Source organism: Lonchura striata, chromosome 4 (assembly GCF_050655825.1).
Source record: "Lonchura striata isolate lonStrDom1 chromosome 4, ASM5065582v1, whole genome shotgun sequence".
Lineage (NCBI taxonomy): Eukaryota > Metazoa > Chordata > Aves > Passeriformes > Estrildidae > Lonchura > Lonchura striata.
The window spans coordinates 52,417,460-52,439,546 of record NC_140706.1 but is presented as its reverse complement, the minus strand read 5'-3'; the positions used below and the strand labels follow the sequence as shown (position 1 = coordinate 52,439,546).

General features: G+C 37.3%; 1 protein-coding gene across 6 annotated transcripts in view; it reads left to right on the top strand.

Annotated features, from left to right (window-relative positions):
• The window catches only part of GRID2 (glutamate ionotropic receptor delta type subunit 2), a 679,709-nt gene that overhangs the window by 361,062 nt on the left and 296,560 nt on the right, over window positions 1-22,087 (top strand). The window contains exon 1 of one of the 6 annotated variants that reach the window (XM_085579108.1): window positions 15,466-15,491. The exons of the other annotated variants lie outside the window; for them this stretch is intronic. The gene's annotated coding sequence lies outside the window, so the exon portion shown is untranslated. Of the gene's footprint in view, window positions 1-15,465; window positions 15,492-22,087 lie in introns of those variants that run through there. 6 annotated transcript variants of the gene reach the window in all.

Below are 22,087 nucleotides of genomic sequence, written 5' to 3'. Positions count from 1 at the left end.
ATTCACTGTTTCTCACAGTACTTCAGTGGAGGTTATATAGGGAAAAGTCCATTAAATCACCTCAGGGAGTGTCTAAAGAAACAAAAGCTTGATCAGTAGGCAGGGGCACTCTTTGCTTCAGGTAACAAGTTAAAATGAGTTCAAAATATGGAGGATTTTATACCTCTCTTGGTATACTCCCTGCTGTCTGTGAGGAAAAAAGAACATGGAAATGGAAGATAAATCTGCTCATTACACCTAATGTGAAGTGGAGAGAAAGTTAACACTCTTATCCAATTTGTATTCCATAATGAGATCCAAACTATCCAGTGTATTTTTTTCAGAGTAGTGTGCTAATGTCTCTTTAAAATCCATTTGGGAATCTAGTTGGAGATAAATGAGGCCCAAGTGAAGATGGAAGGCTCTGCACCCAGCCACAGTGCCAAATAGGTATCTCATTCTTTGTATGCAAGTGAAGGAAGTATAAGAATGGGAATTGGATGATTGGAGGATCCACGTGTGTGCTGTGGTACACAGAATTATAGAACTGTTTGGGTTGGAAAAGACCTCTGGGATCACAGAGTGGGTTAACAATGCAGCACTGCCAAGTCTCCCGCTAGACCCAAGTGTCACAAGTGACCCAATGTGTCCCCAAGTGCCACATCAACACATTTCTTTAAATACCTCCAGGAATGGTGATTCAACCACTTCCCCGGGCAGTCTGATTCAGTGCTTGACAACACACTCAGTGAAAGAATTTTTCCTAATGTCAAAGCTAAACGTCCTCTGGTGCAACTTGAGGCTGTTTCCTCTTATCCTATCACTTATAATTTGGGAGGGGAGATGGACACCCACAGTAGAGATACATGATATATGAATGAAAATATGATGTATATATACAAATTATATATGAAGACATAGGCATGGCAGTGTTTGTTTTATGGCTGGGCTCAGTGATCTTACAGGTCTTTTCCAACCTAAATTATTTTATTTTCTGTGGAGTCAGGTCCTTAACCCTTTTTCAGTGTAGATGGTGTCTTGCTTTGTGAATAGCCTAGTTACGTCCCTCAGGGAAGAGAAATGGTGTTTGTCAGAGTGGCAAAATCTAGTTCCTGGAATCCAAACCAGTGACATATCTTGTTTACTTTATCACTACTTCCTTTTGTAATTGATCTGAAAGTTCAGCTGTTACAGGGCACCCACCATTTGTCATTTTTCTGCATCTGTGGAAACTATCTGGGAGCTATTGAAAAGGCTGGTAAGGCTTTAGCTGGTAAAGATGTAATCTCATGAATGGCAGAGCAATTGCAATCTGAGAGGTAGAATAGAAGTCTTATAAAAATAAAAGAAACATTACAGAATGCCTGATGAAATCAGATAAAGCTGTGATTTATTTTATATGGAAAAGAATAAGATGCTGATGTATGTGTTTGGCTGTGGGTTTGCTGCAATATTTTCAAACAAACTGATTTTTTTTTTTTTCCCCCTTGGAGTCTGGTGTTTCTTGAGACCTGTGTCTGAAATTAAACATATTGTATGGTTCCTGCTTGCTGCCCTCTTACAACATTTAGAGGAATGGTAAATGAGGTTGCTGTAAAGGTCAGGTTTTAATTTTGCCCTCAAGTGTCAGGCTCACCTGAGAAATGCCATTTATATAAGTAGAAAGTGTTCTATATGTTTAAAATTGTTTCATGAAAAATTTTGTCTTGAATTTAAAAATTTTAATGAGCTCAGATGATCTGCATTCAGCTACTCTTGCCATGCAGCAGCTGCGAATAGAAACATGATCCTAAGTTATGTTTAAGCAAACTCATTTAAGTACTAAAAGTCTAACCCCAAAAAAAAGTTAAAAAGCAAGAACAATAACAAAAAAGTCCTTCAACATCTCAGCACCAAAAAAAGCTATCTCTTGTTGATAAAAAACACTTCCTTGACTGAGGAGGGAGCTATGAAGTAGTGTATTTAAACAATTTTACCAAAACAATAAAAAAGACAGACTAAAGAAAGAAACCTAAGAAAGAAATTAGGGCACCAGTAGGAAGGGTGTTCTCTACAAAACAGAGCTTTTTTGGAAGCATTCAGACAAAGCACGGGAAATGCCAACAGCCTTTAGGAACTGCTGTTTGGAGTGTTTCTCAGTTTCTTGTACTGGAACTTGGTTTCCAGCTGAGTTTAATGGGAGAGACTGAAAATCCAGGGAAGTTACAGCATTGATCGATGGCCTTGTAAACAAGGTCCTCTCTCTAAGCAGACATCAGTGAGTGTGGAATGTCAGGATCAGTCCCACAGGAATGTGATAGGCATAAATTCAATTTAAGTGTGCTTCAAACACCTAGGAGCCTGTCTCACAGGTCTCCTATGGATTCCTTATTTCAGCTGAAATTGGATGCTGATTAGCATCTTAGGCATTGGGATAAGGGATTAATACCTCCCTATCCACTAAAAGCTTGAAAATTTCCAAAGCATTTTACAGTAACCATTGCTGTTGGTAACTGCATATAATTCTGACTGAACACATTTTGAAATCTGTTTGCAAAGCTGTCTGGTGTCAGAGCAAAAAGAGATGCCACCCATTCCAAAAAGGCTATGTGGGCATTTTAGAATCTTAGAAGACATAATTGAAAATAACTTTTCATTTAAAAAAGAATAATCTCCTTTAAAAATAAAGCTCTTTGATGTAAAACTAAATTAAATAGATAAATCTTTCTACCAGAACAGGGCAAAGAGAAAGCATGTTTTATTCATGTAGCAAACTGCTGTTTTACACTGATGCAAATAAAACTACATGTGAACTAACAGCTGCTCTCCAACAGATTGCTGCATCTCACAATCTGCAAAGGGAGCACAGCTGGAGAAATCTGCAGAGCATTTTTATCTGTAAATCAAACATAAAGTAGAAAAGCATTAAGTACTGTACTTACAATAGCATTGATGTTTGCAAAGGGTTTCCTCATGCTGTATGTAAGGAAAATTGATTTTGTTTTTAGGCTGTCTTCTCCAAAATATCAGGCCAACTACTAATTTCCAAGGTATTTATTCTTACCTCAAGCACTTGACTGTCTGTCAGCCTTGAAGATGTTTTACTGGGATTAAGCAGGTTTATGTTTTCTCTGACAGAATATGAGCATGAATACCATTTTTGCTTGAAGGTATCTTGTGTCCTTTGAGTAAGATATTGATCTAGGGTGGCCAACAGGTACCCAAAAAAATCCTTATGTCATCTCTGAGAGAAGACATTTGTGACTCAGTCAATTCTGTCAAGAAAGTTTGCTGCTTCTTTTGTTATTTGAGAAGACAAACGTCTTTCTTCTAGTCGTAGTTCAGACATTTGAGGAAATCCATGGAGACTGGATTTTCTAAAGGGGTGAGGAAGAATCACAGCCTAATCATTTTCTTAATTTTAAAGATAGAAGTAACATCTTTTGCCTTAATTGATTAAATTAGACCTGAAAATCACCTAGTAATAAAGTTGGAAATACAAGACTGTAGGATTTACCTTACTGTTTTTTCATCCCCCCACTAATCACTTGTCACAAGAGAGGGGTAAAACTGTCACTCTTCAGCCCTGCCCGTGCTGCTCTGTGTCAGTGTGACCATTTTCACTGGCAGCTGCTACTTGGTCATCTGAGCCAGGAGCCAGCATGGGAAGTGATGAGAAGGGAGCTATCTTAAGTGGTTGAATGTCAGAGGCCATTAAACTTGTAGATAAAAGGGAAATCAGTGTATTAAGCTTTGGTACACTGGATAAATATTTGTGGAGTTGTTGAAGGCAGAATAGACTGAAGTGTAAAGGCATATCAATTATTTATGTAAAAAAAAACCCAGCAAACCCAAACCATTCAGCTGTTTTTGAGCTGAACTCTTCATCATGTAATGCGCTAATAGAAAACACAGGTAAATTTGCATATAAGATACAGTATTAAAGAAATGTAAAGAGTTTATTTTGAAGGGTTGTAAATCATTGCATTGTTTACAGCAAATAACTCCCTGGCCAGATGCTGATTATGCTTAAATATTTACATAACTCCCAGTAGCAGTTTACAGCTTTGACTGAAAGAAAGATCATCCTTCTAGTGATTTGAAGGATTTGCCTTTCACTTTTCTTTCATTGTTTGTTTTCAGTTTTATGGGGTTTGGAATTGGGTTTTGTTTGATTGGGGTTTTGTTGGTTGTTTGGTTTTTGTTGATTTTGTGTGGGGTGGGTTGGTTGGGTTTTTTGCTTGTTTTGGTTTTCTTAATATACCAGGTAACATTTAGGTCTTTGTAGCTTGAAATGCTTGCTTTCATTTTATAGATCAATGCTCTAAGTGCTGGTAAGTGCTGAAGGGGCCTGATTCAGCAAAGCATCCTAACGTACACGTAAGCTTTGCTGCCTCAGGAATACTGGATAGAAAACTACAACCTAAATAAGTTTGAACAGTTCAAAAAGTGTTATTGAAGTCACTGCTCGATGATCAGATCCAGTTCTTTCCCTTGAACCAGAAATTATTTCTTTCTACATCATGGTGTGAAACAATTATTTGGTCCTTTGCAGTTTGGTTAGTGGCTCTGGCACTCTGGCAGTTCATATCACTTCTATGTTCTTTGACTGTTTTGGTGTTCCTTAATGTCTTATAAATAATATTTATTTTATGTAAATGCCTGGTGACTGCTGTGCCTCTATGTTAAGTGGAGAGATGTAAATTTCCTGCCTTCTATGGAAATAGCCATTAATATGATTGTGAAGTTACATATTCTGCAATGTGGCTTTTTGGGAAATGGAGATACGTCAAGAAATCTTTCAAGCAAAATAAAATTTACTGGATGTGTTTAATTTATCTTTAGGGGTTTGTTATTTTCTAACTTTAACTTGTAATGAAGGTTTTATTGCTTAAATAGTGCTTTAATTTCTGGTTGAAACAAAGCAAGTGCAGCTGTAATGAAGCTTTATCTGCAAAGAGTGGTTTTGAGTCATAAATGTCTTTCATCGGAGGTACTACAATTTATTTTTTATTTTACTGTGCCATACTTTTATCTACATTAAAAACAATCAGATCTGTAATATTTCATGCTCAGGCATTGCTTCCTGAATAACAGACTAACTTTGTTATTAAAGACAACAGTTGAAGCATATAAAAAAGAAACCTGGAAAAGCAACCACTATGGAAAAATATTAGCAGTTTTTTTAGGCACGTGAAACTAGCTACAGATAAATTGCTTTAGTTTTCCCCCACATAGATTTGAGCTCTCAATTCTAAGGGTATCAAAACCCAAGGTGAAACATGCAAACAATAATGCTGGAGTATATAAAAGCCATTTAAATGCTCAAGACTTATGATACTGATCTGTTCCTTGACTCTACTTTTATATAAAATAATTACAACCCTGACTTTAAAAAGTGACTAGAAAAATCTTCATTTCAATAAACTAGACTTGTTAAACTGGAATTACTTAGGCAGATTACATTGCAATTGGCTGTACTTATTGTAGTTCTGAACTCCCAGAAATGAAGCCTTATATACTGCTTTACTAGCCATTCTAACGTTGTTATGGCTTGTGTTTATTATGAGCTCTCTTAGTCACAGAAAATACAATATATTTTCATCCCATTTAATTCTGGGGAAGTAGAAAAGGGAAATGATTTCTGACACTGAAGCAGCTTTCAGCCATAAGAGAGAAATGAAAGGTGCAATTTATTGTGAATCAGACAGTTAAGTAGTTGCCAAATACAGATTTGAAGTTGAGTGTTTGGAGTGCGAGTTTTTCTTTCTGGTTTGCATGTTTGTTTGGGCTTTTTCAATTTGACTTTGCAATCAGGTTTTTGGTGTCTTGAAACAATACCCCAAGTATTTATTAAGTAAAATATTGCAGTACCTCACAACACTACTCTTTAGAAATCAAAATAGAGTACTATACCATCCTCCTTTTCATAGTCAGAGCAATAGATACATTATTTTTGAAATAATTCATTCAGTGCAGATTGCTCCTGGAGGATGAAGATAATTTCATGTTGACATTGAAGAGACATGCTTGATCAGAAATGAAAAAATAGAACAACATAATTTTTCATCAAACTGGTCTTGTCTTTTAAGGTGACATTTTATTTCAAGAGAAAAATTGCCGGCTGTTAGAGTAAAAGAGTAACTGGCTTATTTTGGTACTGGCAGGAAAAGCAAAATTTTTTCAGAAGTTAAAATGGAAGAGGTATAACAAGAGTGAGGTAACTTGATACATTACTCAGGCAAATGTGTCATTATTACATTCTGACTTCATTTTGAACAGTTTCTTCTTTACAGCCTGCTTCACATTCTGATGCAAAATGGAGGATTTTTTCTGCTCAGATTTTATGGGGCAAAGCAGAGGGTTCTCTTAAAAACAAAAATACAAAATGGCAATAAACATTTGTGAGATTTAACTGAGCTGAAACTACCTTCAACGGGCACAGTGCAGGTACCCTAATATAAATTTTTTAGAAAGAAAAGTATAGAACAACTCAAGAGCTTGTCTGTGACTCAGATCAATGAGGTTGGGATTAAACCCACTGCCAAGGGTTTCTTTGGGTACCTTGTACAAAGAGTATGAGTGAATCGCTGACTTTTGTCATGTAAATGGAGCTGCAGGTGCTTCCCAGAAGGCACTGTGTGGTGTGCTTCTCATGAGTTTCCTTGCAATGTAGGAACCTTCAGGGTGCTCCCACAAGGCTGGTTTTAGGGAATGTTCAGCATCAGGATGGTAAAAGACATGGCAAGATTTGGATGTTCTCTACATGTCGTGCCCACAAGAGCATGGAATGTATGGTACTAACAGAGGCTTTCAACTGACTGTGAGCAAACCTGATTTAAAATTTGATACCTAGGAGACAGACAAGAGCATCTGGGCTTGAAATAATGTATTCAGTAGGAGTAAGAGTTAAAAGAAAAAAGAGCAACAATAACAACCTTCAGTTAAAATATATTAGTGTAATTAAAGGACATGAATTATAAATACACAGCACAGTAAATAATAGTAAGATGAAAAAAAACCTCATAGGCCCTCCAGAGGCAGTGTTGGCATAATTGTAGGTACAGACACCATGTTTTATCATGGTTAACGTTCTAGATATAAAAGAATCATAGGCTGTAAGAGAAGGGCAGAGTGACCTCATTTATTTTGTGATTACCAGTTGTCTTGAGATAGGTGGATTTATTGTTTTTTTTGAAAATGTTAATAGAGTTTGGACTTTACAGCTTTGCCCTGTCTGAACAAAACAGATATGTATAGAGAGGTTGATTCATTACTGTTTTTAAATAAAAACTGGAAGATTAAATGTGTTTTCAGGCTATTTCACCTTTTTTCCCTTCACCACCACTCTGCCAGAAAACAGGAAACCTGACCACATCAGGGTGTCCTTTATGTCTAATGATATTCTGTGCTTCCTTCATTGGAGGGTCATACCTAGTCAGAGAATATAATAATGCAGTTATACACTGTATATAATTCCCATTAGCTCCTTTTTTTCCCAAGTTGTCTTTTACTGTCATTCCTCTTAACTGAATTTCTTTAATTTTTTATTACTATGTATTTTGATTAATCAAGGCAATGGCTGCCCACAAGAGATTGCAATGTTAGATGAATCTGCTAGATTATATTGGAGTGTGTTGCTCATATTTACATGACGTCTCATACCAATACATGATATTTTCATTTGGAGTAAACATCTGGCATAAAGCCAGGAAGACACTGTGCCAAAATAAGTGCCATTCTAATAGGGCATCAGAGCAATTTCTTCACAGATTGATTTTTGTTTTCTAGCTTTTTATCTTTAATTTATCTCTTATTTTGATTAGGTTCTTCTAGTTAGAATTTCCCTGTTGTCTTCATTGCAGAATATAGGATGAACATTCAAAATTAACTTCTGAAGCCTTCTTGCTGTGGTGGATGTTTCAAAAGACAAAGTGAATTTACAATGGCCCAGAAAAAAACTGCCTATAACCACAACACAATTCTATGTTATTCTTCATTTGCCTTATGTAGCTAATGTTTAACATTTTTGTGTGTGTCAAGGTTTGCTTATACAGAAGGGCCTTTCTAATGCAGCACAGTTAATTATAGGAAGTGATAGAAAGCATGTTCAAGGACTTGCCTTTTTGTCTTCCTTGCAAAAGTTTGCTCTCTTTTATACCCAGCTTTCAAATGATTGAAAGAGGAATAAAGATATTATAGGAAAGGACTCATGTACAATTAATTGTCAGAGCTCAATTTAAGAAGAAGCAGCAAGATGGTTCTCTCTTTAGTTCTCCCTGTTCCCAAGGATACAATTGGGAATGTCTCACAATGAAATTCACTCAGCAAGGGCACATGGTGTATTTCAGATTTGCCTTCTCCTAAAAGTATGAGGAGGCATCCTGTATGATTTACTTTTGTTTCATTAGAACAGACTGGCTGGATTTGGGACATCTCTGATGAGACTGATTTGGCATAATGAGAGTGAATGGAGGTGGCTGTGGCCTAATTGGGTTATTTTATTTTTGCGTTTAATGAAGGCACATTGTGCCTAGGCACAAGTTCCAAGGGGTAAAAGTGCAATTAACCAAGTCTTAAGAAAGAAGGAAATTTTAGACTTGGCCATTTAATGTAATTTCTAGATAAAGGTTGACAAAATGAAATTACTATTTTTCTATTTATTATTTTCTTTTCATTTGCTTTCTTGAATACATGTGTAGATCTATACATGCATGTCTGAGTTGAAATATCTATATGCTATAAATATCTAGTTGCAACAGCTATCCCCTGAGGATTCTCTCTGAGTTCATAAAATTAAAGGTTTTTCCATTTATTTATTGAAAAGTTTAATTAGTGCTGGATATCTCAAGCATATTTGCCATTTGTTGAGTTCCAGTGCACTTGCCAAAAAACAATAGAAGAGTCAGACATTTATCAAATACTGGGCAAAAGCTCCAGCTCTGATTAAAAAATGTAGAAATAAGACAAAACTGGCCATCATTATCAGATCCTTCCACTTCAGATATTTGCACTTTATCTAAATTGGATCATAACCAACCCTGACTGGAGATTTTCAGTAACAATCCATTGACATTTTTATCCCTCTGTTGGAAACTCTGGGCTAAGCTTTTTACACTGAGAAAGTGTAAGGCAAGGACCTCAGCAAAGCAGTGAGCAGCAGGAAGTGCAGGATGTTTGAAGAGATGTCCTCAAGATCACATAAATAGTATACAGACTACATGGGGGGTTGGATATATCACTTTTATTGTAGTGATCCAGCACCACTGAGAGCTCTCTAGTAAGGAATAGCCACCATTTAGAAGGTCTAGGTGCTGAGGTGTCTTGTAGTTGGAAGCACCTCTCTCAAATTGAAAACTTTTGCCTTATAATGTTGCAGGATTGTCAGTCTAGTTTTATCTCTTGTTAATAACTGCACTAAAATCAATTACTTTGGCACCATCACTAGTTACTTACTGCAACTACAACGTGATGGGAACTGTTGATGTAATTGTTGATGTACTTTGGCAAATCATCTCAGGGTAGAAAAGGAGCCATGAGCCCTAGGATGATGCCCAGTGTGGGGGACCAGTGCTCAAACCAGTGCTGCTGGTTGGTTTTGCATGGAAAAGAACTTTGTGTTGATGATCATTTGTCATTAGATGAAAGGAGAGTATTTGTTGACAGATATTGCATGTTCCAGGGTAGAGTTGTTGGAAACCAAATGGGGGTGATGGATGGCACAGGGAATGAGGCAGAAAGGTAGGTGTGATTCCTCCGCTGGTCAAGGACTGACTTGATTGTTCCCATGGCAACAGAGCTCTGTGCTCTCCTTAGGCAGCTGCTGATTACACTTTGAATTTTATTTACATTCATGATTAAGTAGGAGTATAAAAGGACTGAGGTAAAGAATTAAAAAAGCAATAAGAGGATAAAAGACCTTTCAATAAGTGTTCCTTAGAAACTTTAATTTAAAAAGTAGGAGGAGGAGGGAAGGAAACAGAGATGGAAAATGATGGCAAAATTTGAGAAATTTTTATTAAATAGGTGAATTACTGTTTCAAGAAGTATTGGAAGGATTGCTAACATCCCTGTGAATTTCTTATATTTCATATCCTTATACCATGTAAAAATAGATTGCTCTTTATAGGGAAGGATACTGTTCTTCAGTATAAAGAATTTCTAAAACTGTATTTAAGTGAAAGATTTGCACAATGTTAAGACATCAGGAGTCACCATTCCTGGTGGTGTTCAAGAAACAACTGGACATGGCACTCACCGCCTGGTCTGGTTGACAAGATGGTGATCAGTCAAAGCCTGGGCTTAATGATCTTGGAGGTCTTTCCCAGCCTAATTGATTCTTTGATTCTGTGATCTTGGGCTTTTCAGACCTGACTTGGCATTTCATAAGACTGCTCTGATCATGGCTGTCATCCTGTGTTTTATTGTGTATCATACTGTTTTTATCAATAATCATAAACTTCTATATAATGCATGTCAAGGGTATACTGCTTTTATTACAACCATGTGAGGAGGAAAATGCCACCACTGAGTTACAGAAGCAACGGTAGCTTATGAAAGTCTCCTCTTCCACCCCTAACAATTGGTGAACAGCTTAGCCAATTTCTGATGCCACTGAAACAGAATAAAGAATTTGGCATTTCAGATATACTTTTGAGTAAGTTAGCATGATTTTTTTTACATTCCTTCTACTAAAATAAGACTTTACAAATAGAGTCCGACAGTAATCAAACAAAAAAAGAGGGAGGTTGTTATAGGAATAGGATTTAGAAAAGAAGGAGAGAGCCATTGTCTTCAGATGAATAAGTTTTCTCTATGGATTGTGATCTTTTTCTAAGTGCTGCATTTTTCATGACAATTGATATGTTTATATGTGATTAATAAACACTGAGTTAAACAATTGCAAAAAACCATACAATAAATCAGCTAGATAATAGATTTGTTATTGCTGAAGTGCTACAGGATTTGTCACACCTAAAACTAGAAATGTGACTCTAAACAGTTGCTTTGTCCAATTTCTATCAGCTTTTATCTATTGAGTCTTTCTAGCCAAATACTTTCCAGATTGATGGCCACATGTGCCATGGATCAAACTGAAGTGAAACCAGGAAAGTGGGACAGTTCTCCTTCTGAATCAAATAGCTATGGAGAAATAGTTGGCTATGCAGAGAGGCAGCCTGTGAATATCCACACAGAAGAAGGGAAATCTGGGGCTTTGTACCCATACTTTTCCCCAAGCTGAGAGACACTTGGCTGTGGATACTTCTTACAGACTTTTGTGTATTTCTAGCCTGCTCTGTATTTGGCAAGCACTGTCTGTTCACAGGAAGAGCTGGTTATGGGTAAGTTCATGGGGATGAAGAGAGTTGTGGCGGTTTGATGGTGTGATCATAGTTAACAGGTAACAGGTATTTGTAAGTTCTGGTACATGGAGACCCTGGAGTGTGTCCAGCAGAATGCAAAAGTTGATGAGAGGACTGAAGCATTTCTCTTACAAGGAAAGCCGAGGTGTTAAGAGGATGGTTCCCTTCCAAAAGCACTACCTGTTAAAAGTGTCTGTGGATTGAATCAGTCTCTCTCTTTAACAATAACTGCCCAAATGTTTAAGCTAAGATAACTTGATTGTAATTGATAATTGTTAATTGTTGTAGACATGCCACCTATTTAATGTTTGTTTCCCTTCTCCAGTAGTATTTGTGAGTTTGATCCTGAAAGATTTTTATTTTTTAAATTGAAACACTTGGCTGCCTATTATGTCAAAAGATTATTTAAACTTTAAAAGGGTAGTCGTCAGGAAATACTAAAGAAAATAGATATTGAGAAGAGGAGTGAGAAAAAACTGTAGAGAATATAATTTTTCACTGCTGAAATTTATTACTGATGTGGAAGAGATCTGTGGTGAGCTGAGAATTTTGGGTATAAAATGTCAGAATTCTGTTTAAGTGAGATTTGTTACAATACACATGATGAACATGAATGTTTACTGCCACTGAACTGTGGTAAATAGTGACTGAGCAGTGGAACAGATTGCCCAAATAAGTTATGGATTCTCCCTCCCTGGACATATTCAAGAACCGTCTGGATGCAATCCTGTGTCATGTGCTCTGTGCAGGGTGACCCTGATTGAGGAGAGAGTTTGGACCAGATGACACACTGTGATGCCTTCCAACCTGACCCATTCTGTGATTCTGTGTCTGCCAGTTAAGCTAAAGAAAAAATACAGATTGCCTTAAAAATAAGTAATTTCAATAAATGTTTCCCATTGCTGGATAAGGAATATCTTAGTGTACTTATTTCTGGAGCAAACCGAGAGGTTTTCTGTGCTTTAAATGAATTGAAATTGATGTGGTCTGAATTATTTGAGATGTACACTTGCATGCATGAATGTGATAAAAATAACCAAATAGAGCACATAAATGCTTGGGTAATGCATGTTGTAATTGTAATGCCTGGCTCTAGCACTTACAAAATGATTGCAATATACGTGAATGGAAGGACATATTTTTAAATTTGTGGCCAAAATGGACTGCAGTCAAATTTGAGCTAGCTTAAGCATTTGGAAAAAGTTCAGGTAGTTGGCAAGACATAAGCTGGCTGTTAATAAATGCAGAATATACTGCCATCTTCTTCTGGGCATGAGGATGGTTCCTTCTGCACTTTGATTTTCATGAAATTTTTCAATAATATATGTGTTTACTTGGTTATATTCCTCGCAACTCCCCTCCCCCACCCCCAAAATTTGTGTTTAAAAGAAAAATATTTGTCTGTCATTCTGGCAAGGAATCTTTTACATTTTGTCACATTTTGATGGGTGTGGGGTGCTGTTTGAGAATTGCATTTTCATGAGAGTTAGTATGTCTTGGCTTGGCAGCATTTTTAAAAAATTTGTTTCTTGTAGCCTACATGTAATGAGAATATGTAATCTAGGTACCCCTGCTCCTAGGAAATCACTTGTTCTGAGAAGTGAACATTTCTCATGTGCTGTGGAAGTGGGACATTTTGAAAAATTATTGCATATGATGAACAAGGTTCTTTCTGATGTCTGCAAGTCATTGGCAAGCCACAATCCTGGAGGTCTCTGGTTCCAATACTCCCCCCTGCCCCAAGCTGGCAAATGTGATGTAGTAGGAAACTAATGCCTCTACCAGAGCAGCTTGCACTTAAATTATAATGGATTGATTGGCCTGCACTCAGGCCAACTACCATTCTCACAAGTTGCTATTTTGTGGTTTTTGCCCAGATGATCTAATAGAGCATTTGTAACTAATAAGCATTTACATGAATTTTTTTCTGTTTGTTTTTCTCCCTCTTTTAAGCTAAAAATCAGTGCAGACTTCTGATATATTTTTTTTTTTTTTTAAGGGATGCAATATTTCTGCTCTTAGCTTTCTGTATGATAAAGCTACTATGGTGCTTGTGGTCAAACATCAGTCACTGTTTCCTACAGAGAAGATTTTGCTCCTGAAGTCAGATTTGGCACATAATGGCCAGCTACCTCATAGCCAGTGAGTGAGCAAGAGCAGTCACTGCCTCTGTTTGCTCTGCAGGGGGATGTTATCTAGAGACATGGCCTTGGCACGTCACTTCTCTGTGGTACCAAAAAGAATTTATAACTAGAAGATCTATTTCTCTATTCACTCCTGGCTAAAGCAACACAGTGTCTTGTGTATGTGTTTTGGGTTTGTGGTTGTTTTTTGACAGCTTCTTAGCACTTTCCAGCTGATGATTTGCACAGATCCCCTATTCTGGGCTATTTAGTCAAAGTGATGGCTCTCGGGTAGCTGCTGATGCAGGCTGTCATCATGATCTGACATTTCCTTAGTGGAGCTAACAGGAAGTCTGCTTCTGTAAAGGCCATGAAATTTGGGGCCCGCTGCTTGCTTTCCTTATAAATCTGAAAATATTGATTCCTCTAAAGCCTCTCAACAAATGCCAAAGGGAATGGGGAAAAAATAAATTAACAATAATTCCCTGCTTCACTTTTTTCTTATCTCCGTTTCTCTCAGCCTGCTGAAATTGTTTAGATGGGTGGGTTTTTTGTAAACATTCCCTTTATAAGTTATTGATAGAGATGTTATGAAGCAATAAGTGTGCCAATATCTTGCAATCATTTAAGGAATCACTATAAAAAAGTAAAAATAAAGATGGGTTTCTGATTCTTTTTGTAAGGCTTTTTTAGTAAATGCAGACTCGGGACATGCCCAAAACACTTAGAAGTAAAAATATTCCTTGTGCCAGGGTTTGTTTTGGAAGCAGGAAAAAAAGGTGGTGTTCTGAGGTTCGATGTCTAGGCTGTCTTTTGATGAAAGAAGGATGACAAAGAGGTGAGGTGACAAGACAGTTGTAATTAAATGTGACAGTTTAAGGATGAGCTGAAGGGTTAGATCTTACTCAATGACTCAGCAAACTGAAACGGCCTGAGTGTAGTAAGTAAGGAGGAAAGCAACCTTGATGTTATTATCCCCTGCTTCCTGAGGGATAACCAGGAGTGATGAAACCTCTCTGTTAGGATTAGAAGCAGTTTTACCTCCAGCAATCTAATGTGATTCTCCTGATGTTACACATTGCTTTACTTAACCTCAAAGTGCTGAGCAGTATATGCCAGTTGAGACAGAGCAGCACTCTCAGGTAGGTTTACTAGCTCTCTTATCATCCTAGTTAGTGTAATTGGATAAGGCAGCTTTCCCCCAGGAAAAATGGTACCAAGGAAAAAGAGGGTAAATGAAAGCGTAGTGGATTTTTTTGAACAATTCCATAGCAGTGTGCAGTTCCATTTGCTTATGCTAGTTTTGAAATTGCCTCAATTTATCCACTTAGAAGAAATTAATTATTGCCAATGGAAATCACACTGGTTTTGCATTATATGTAAAAAATGAGCTATTTTGGATGCTCCAGCAGAGCTTATTTAAAAATAATTATGCAGGCCCACAATGGATTCTTTTTGCCCCAAAGTAGCCTGGCAGGCTAGCACATTGAAATGATGTAAAATATTTGGTTTTCTGTTTATATTTTCAGGGATTTTTTTTTCGCCTCATCTTAAATGAGTGCCATGAATATTTTTCTAGCTTATTGCAGGATGACCCTGGTTCAATCTTTCATTATTGCAACATTTTCAGTATAGAAAAATACATACTTACTGATCCTTTTAGCTTTTTTCTTATTCTCTCACACTCTTTCAATAAATATAGAAAAAATTTGAAGTTTTTTGTGTTTTTAATGTTTTTGACAGCAAGTGTTTTTAATGCTTTTTGACAGCAAGTCTTTTAGCTGTATTGGTGTTGTTTAGATGCAAAGCAATAGAAATCACCGAAATCTCAAAAATGTAGGTGAGGTAAATTGTCTCCCATGCAACTCTAAATTCAGTATCTGTTATCACTGTCTCATTAATAAAGCTGGGTGTGCTCATTTGTAGTCCCTGCTTAAAAGCATGTCCATCTCATAAAATGCAGAAGCCAAGAAATTTCAGTTCAGCAAAGGATAAAAGCATAGCAGATTTAGAGGAAATATGGAATAGATTCCTGGAACTCCCTAAAGTGAGGCTTTTTGTATATATACTGTTATTTTTCTAATTAGTGTGAAATGAAGCGTGCCTAGTTTCTCCAAGAGGTTTCTTGGTGTGGGAAGAAAAGCTTTGAGTGCTTTATTTTGAGATATAATCCTTAAAATATTGGTGGGGTGGATGGTATTTGTTTTTGTTGCTGTGGTGTTTTTGGGGGGTGGGGCATTTTTTGTTTGGGTTGCATTTTATTATCTTCTTTGTGTTTCCTGTTTGCCTAGCAGGGTTTTATTTGGGTTGAATTTTGAGAATTTTGTTTGGGTTGATTTTAATTTGTATAACACAAAGTGAGATCTCTTAGACAACTCCTCATCAGTGTACCCTCTCTGGTAATCTAGAAAATGGCCAATATTATTTAAACATCAAATCCTGTTGTCTGCTTGCTTTGATTTTATAGTGTTACCTACCCTAAACTAAATAAATTAAATAATATGCACCTGTCTTTCAAAGTAAGATACTTTCCCATGGTGATACTTGACATGAAAGTTATCTCTATACTGCTGGATTTGAAGACTGTCTATCTGTTGGGTTTTGAGCATGGATTTCAGAGAGACACAGTTGTGCTTCCTTTTCTTTAAGATGCTTGCTGGTTATGTGTTCCATAGATCTTCTCAGCAGTCTATTAAAGACTGCCTGGATAATGTGGGATTTTATGCCTGTGTGCAATTAGACTTCATGGTTTGCTGAAAAGAAGATATTAAAAGAATGAAATAAGAAAAAAAAAATCCAATAGACCAGTGGTATCTGCTGTATCCAAAGCAATAATGGTTTGTCTGAAGTTTTTGTAAGTGGCAAGAAAGATGAGAGTCTAGATATGCAGAATTTCTAAAGGAGGGTACTTTTTTCTTTTACAGGTAGCTGAGTGATTTGTGCACACAGTCAGGATATAGGAGGCACAAATTATTTTCTGCCTCAGAGGATTTCAAGTTAAATCTCTCATAATCAGAAGGAGAAAGTGTCTGATGGGAGAAGAGCAAGCTGCTGGACCCCTGGGTTACAGCCCATGTTCCATTACATGTTTGAACAGCCTATGCAAAGTGAAGTGGTCAGAGAGGCAGACTGGGGCTTCACTACCCAGAATAATCCTCTCTGAGCAGTAACAGAGTCCCTGGGCCAGGATCACATGAGGTGGTGTTGCTAAGTGAAGAAGAAAACCAGGGTCAAATCCTCCGCATCCTGAACAATGGCTTTAATTGTTATGTGTTGATTATGTGTGTAGGGCTTTCAAGTGTTAAGTCTCCAAGTAAATAGTGCCAAAAAACTGTTTTAATAATTAAGGAAAAAATTTTCCCAGTACTGCAGGCCCTCATCAAGTATCTGCTTTTGTTGCAAGGGCTTATCACATAAAGGCACAGTACTTTACCCATTTGCTCTACCACTGTGCTAAAGAGAAACATTTATATGTCCAGATAGAGATGAAGCAATTTAATTCAGGAATTTGAAGGTATCAGCAGCCCTCTGGATGAAAAGCTGGTGACCTTTGCTTGCAGAGACAACTACTAATAAGAGTTATGTAGAAGTCCTGCCTTAAGTCTTTTAAAATATTGTCTAACATGATAGTTAAAATCCTACAGCAGCCTTTCTATTCTTAGAGTTTTACCCATCCTGCCTGGACCACCTCTAGTGATAATGATGGACTTCCCAAAAAAGTAATCAAGGCTTTCCTTTCAATTCCATATTCTGTTATATAGCCTTAAACATGTCTGTATTGACTGATCAGAATTGGTAAATTTAATAATACAATAGTTAGGAGCCCTGAGTCCTTCTTTTATTATTATAGTACAGAGAAAATTGGGGAATACTAAGTAAACATCTAACCACAGTGTACCTGCATTAGACTGGTTGGGTTTTTGTTCTCTGTAATTGAGACTGCCATGGGTATGCACTAGCTTACTAGTTCAATTTGTAAGAGCTATTTTTTAGTTTGTTTAAATTGCCATAATTTATAATATATCTCCCAGAGACCTGTTACTGTCATACCACCTTGGAAAACCAAATGGAACTAGATTTGGAAGTTGAATGGTGAAAATAACAAAATCCAGAAAGCTAGAGTGACCCTTGGCTAGGTTTAAAATGAATGTGTACAGAAAAATGGCTCTTTGTTACTAATGGCAAAGGCAAACAAAAAGTGAACTTTGCCAGCCAGCAATTCCTCCTGTTCCTCCACAGCTGTCTGCTTCCTCAGGGCCATGCTGTCTGTCTTTATGTGAAATTTTCTCAGGTCTAGTTTGTCCAGGCTTACCAAACATCAGAGGGACATGCTGTTTGAAAATCCCCTCATTTGAAGTAGTCAAGTTTCTGATTTGCAGAATTGCTAATCCTCCCCACTTCAGCTGAGGGAAAGTGGTCACAGCCTGTGTTTTAAAACAGTTGCCCTTCTAATTTTATCATTCTACATGTGACCAGTGTTCTATAAAATGTATAGTTTTGTCTAATCTATTTTTCATACAAAAGTGCTGGTAACAATTCCCTTTGCAGGGATATCAATTAAAAATGAAACAATGGTATCAGTCCACCAAAACAGCATTATGTGCTATAGTCTTCCTTTGTGAAAGGAGAGTAGTTCCTAACTCTGCAGCAGGGTATGCAAGTGTGAATTCATGAGCCTGTGACAGCTCCTATTAACAGCAAACAGTAACCCAAGGCACTGGGCAGTTTACATATTCTGCAGCTAGAGGAGTTTCTATTTCTGTTATACTCACAGGTATAGGGAAAAAATTAGAATGTGGAGGAAACTGTCTTTTAGCTGATAGAAACATGTGAAACAGCAACATCTCAGTGTTTGATTACAAAGCAGTGCCATGTGTTAGGTTGGGAATTGTACCTCAGTGGTACAACTGTGGTCTGCAAAGCACGCCTGTTTGTTGTTTTTGACAAACAACTGGATTGGGTTCTAGAACAGGTGGCAGAAGAGGATGGCTTGAGGACTGCAGCCCCCTGAAACTTCCTGCCACTTCAAAGAGCTTTTATGGTACATTTCATTGTCGTTCTCCAATGAAAGCTTAAAATCTGTCTCCTGGTAGTAGACTTGGATACCTTCCCAGGAATGTGTACATGGAAATAAAAAGGAACTGATCTGCCAGGTTCTTCCATGAAAGTTGATCTGGAGGGCGTTACTCCAAATCACAGTGTAGGCAGGAGAATATGGATATAGGTAATTGTCTTTATGGGAAACATCAAGGATGAAGTAAACATGAGTTCCATGGTGAAACTGTGGCTGAAACACTCTGCTAGCAAGGGTGAGTGTCCATGGGTAGGAGTTAAGTATGCCATATAGGTCTGTTCAAGGCTCTATGCCTGCCTCTCCTTTCAAGAAAAATGATTTCTTGGAGAAGCAAGACCTTTCAAGAAGGAGTTGGGATAAGGCATATTGTCATGCCAATCCTGGAAGGCAGACCAGAGACATTTAAAAGTAATTGTAATCACAATTTAACCTGCCACCAAAACCTCATATCCTTGGATGCTTTAAGTGCCAATTGGCAAAAAGCAGTAGAAGAAAAAATTGAGCTCATAGGAAAAAGTGTTACTCACTGGAAAAAGCTTTTGGGAAAATCACTTTAAACAGGGCTTTTACTGTATTTCCAAGACTGTCCTTATTTTTCAAATAGATAAAGTTTGAGAATAAGGCTGGGTTGTGTCTTTAATTTTGTTTGTTAGTTGTGGGTTTGTGGGGGGGTTTTTTTATGTTTTAAATACTCTGCTACTTCCTGATGTTTGCAAATGCAAGAGATGCATAAAGATACAAGGTTTACTCCTTGCTTTTCTTTATTTGACATCCCTGGATTTCAGCAATGATTAGTTTTGTCTTTAGAAATGACTGTGATACTGAGAATAAGAGGATTTCCTTTTTCCTCTTCCTGCTCTGTCACTTTTTGTTGCTTACTTTGGGAAGTGTGGTATTTTGACAATCCTCATATGTGTGCGAATCACCTTATTACATAGTATTTGACATTGCTCATCTGCCTTCATACAAAATAACAAGGAATGAAAGCTGCATTAATTCATATGTCAAGGCTAAAAAAGGCTTTAATTTTCTATTATGGGGGTAAAGTCACTGGATTTTTGGTCATCCCTTGCACTAATGCTAAATATTTGCCAGTGTTTCTTAAAGTTTTACAAAGGACTGACCTTAGGGTTTTTCTTTGGTTGGATGTCTTAAAGACTTAGAAGTGCAGGCAGCTTTCAGAAATGATAGAGACTATGTTATTCAAGTTGAAGGATGTGTTTTTCTCTTGGTTTTGTATTTGGTCCATGCATCTTGTCACAGAATATTTTTGTGCATGAGAAGTTGGAGCTAGTCATGTCATATTTTCTGTGTATGCATACTTATTGGTGTGCATGGGTGCTGCTGACAGACCAAATAAGAAAATCCATGTATCCAACTGCTAGGGAAAAAAAAAAAAATATCCAGTATATTCATTACATTGCAATTAAAAAATAAGCTGTTATCAAAAGCAGCAATGGGGAGAGAATGAAAGCAAAATACTGGCTAACTATCAGCACCTTAGTATATATAACAGTCTGAAATTCCTCTGCACACAAAGGAAGATAATTGACTGAATAAAACTTGAGAAATGGAAGAATGTGTTTGGCTCTCTTCTCACTAATTCCTAAGTGAAAATCATGCATAACTCTTGCAAGTCAGAAAACTTCACACCTTTCAAAACTGGTGAATTGAGATCAGGGCTATTTGCTAAGCTTAAGTCTCCCATTTTATCCAAGTTCTGCAGAAACAGACTCACAGACAAAGGAATAATGTATTAGAATTATGCAAACTCATGTGTTAAAATGAATTTTGAATTTATTTACTCTTGACAGCTAGTCATCTGTAATGAAATTTCTGAAAACTGACCTTCTTTATTTTTTCCTGTGGAATGGCTCTTGCAACACACTAATGGGAGACAGTGGGAAAGGTTGGCAGTTTCTGTGCTTTGGCCAGGCCAATTGCACAAAGACCATGTAGGCATTGCTACAACATCCTTGATAGTGCTTATGTGATATAAGAAAATCCTGCCCTACTCAGTCCTAAGAAAGCCTTTCTGAAACTTCTGCATTTTTTCTGTCACATGCACAGGATTCAAACATCAAAGAGGCATTTGCAATGCCACTTCCCTTGTGTAGGTACCAGAGTTTTAATAGGCTGAATAAGAGGTTTTTTGTAACTCCAGTCCTTCAGATGTGCTTCTGAGTCTGTTATGTCCTTCAGATCTTGTGGTTAAATGTAAATAACCGTATTTCCTTGTTTTTATGAAGTATTGGACGTGTCTGAATGAAAAGAATACTTTTTATGTCAGTTCTCTGGTTTTGCCTCTATGCTTTCCCACAAATGATACCTGCAGTACTGTAGATCAGAAGGTGTTATGTAGCACTCTGGTTTATTGCCAGTTTCCAGGCATCCCTGCAAGCTATGCAAGGTAAATGCATGGAAAAAGTGAGTCAAAGGGAATGACACTATGTGCAATCCACAACTAGGAGCTCTTAATATACACAGTAAGCCTGGCTCCCCTCTTTTTCATAACTGGTAATGACAGACCAGCTCTGTTGCTACTTGAGAGGTAATAGCAATACAAAACAAGTAAAGTAGGCAGAATCCTGAAGTGGAGTCAATATTCTTGTTTTGAGGAATTATTGTGGCAGCATGAAGGAGCTGGAGAAAAAAATCATGTCAGTAAATACATGAAGTGCTGCACCACAGGAGCAAAGTCCTCAGTGGAAGAATAGACTTACTGGTATCTGAAGCTACACAGTAAGCACTGGTGAGATCCAATAACAATTAAAAGATTTTAAGAGATCACGGAAGAAAATTCTAATTTCCATTTCAGGGAAAAAGCAAGTGAGCAGGCTCAGCAGTCCTACTGCTTCACTCCACCTGGTGCTCCTGCACATGGCACTGCTGTCTTGTTCCGTACAGACAAGCAAAATGACTTCTGCTCCAGCTTTGGAAGCTGAGACCAGGATTTTTTTTTCACTTTCTACATTGTTTTGTGTTTTTCAGGGAGAGATACAATTTTAAAATGCTTCTTTAAAGGCAAAGGAAAGATTTGCCTCTGATTCCAAGTAGGATTTGTGTCAATTGATTTCTAGTAGTTCATTGGGCATTTTTTTTGTTGAACATGTCTCTCCAGTGTCAAAGGTGGGTTTTAAGTTTCATTTCAATCCTGTTTTACCATGGTGTGAATGGTTTAGAACAACTGCTGGTTTCAATTAGAGTTAAGTGTTTAGTATTACTTAAATGGTCCTTATTGAAAAGGTATATTTTCCATTTTGAAGTTATGCAAATTTCTTTTTCTGTGACATTGGAAAAAGTCAAGGGAAAAGAAAAGCTGCATTACCTTTTTTCCTGGCATATCTTGCAGCCATTACAGTCAAAGCAATCTCAGTAAAAGGTTGCAACTGGCACCAAAGGAGCACTGCACCATTATTATTCCTGAAGTAAGAGCAAAAATAGACTCTCAGACTTAGGCACATTTTGTCTTCTCTCTCCTTCTCTTCACATGCTGAAGCTGCTGCCAAGCCCAGCTGCTGCTTTGTCTGTAACATGCACCAAGTTGATTTTTCCCCAGTGCCCTTTTG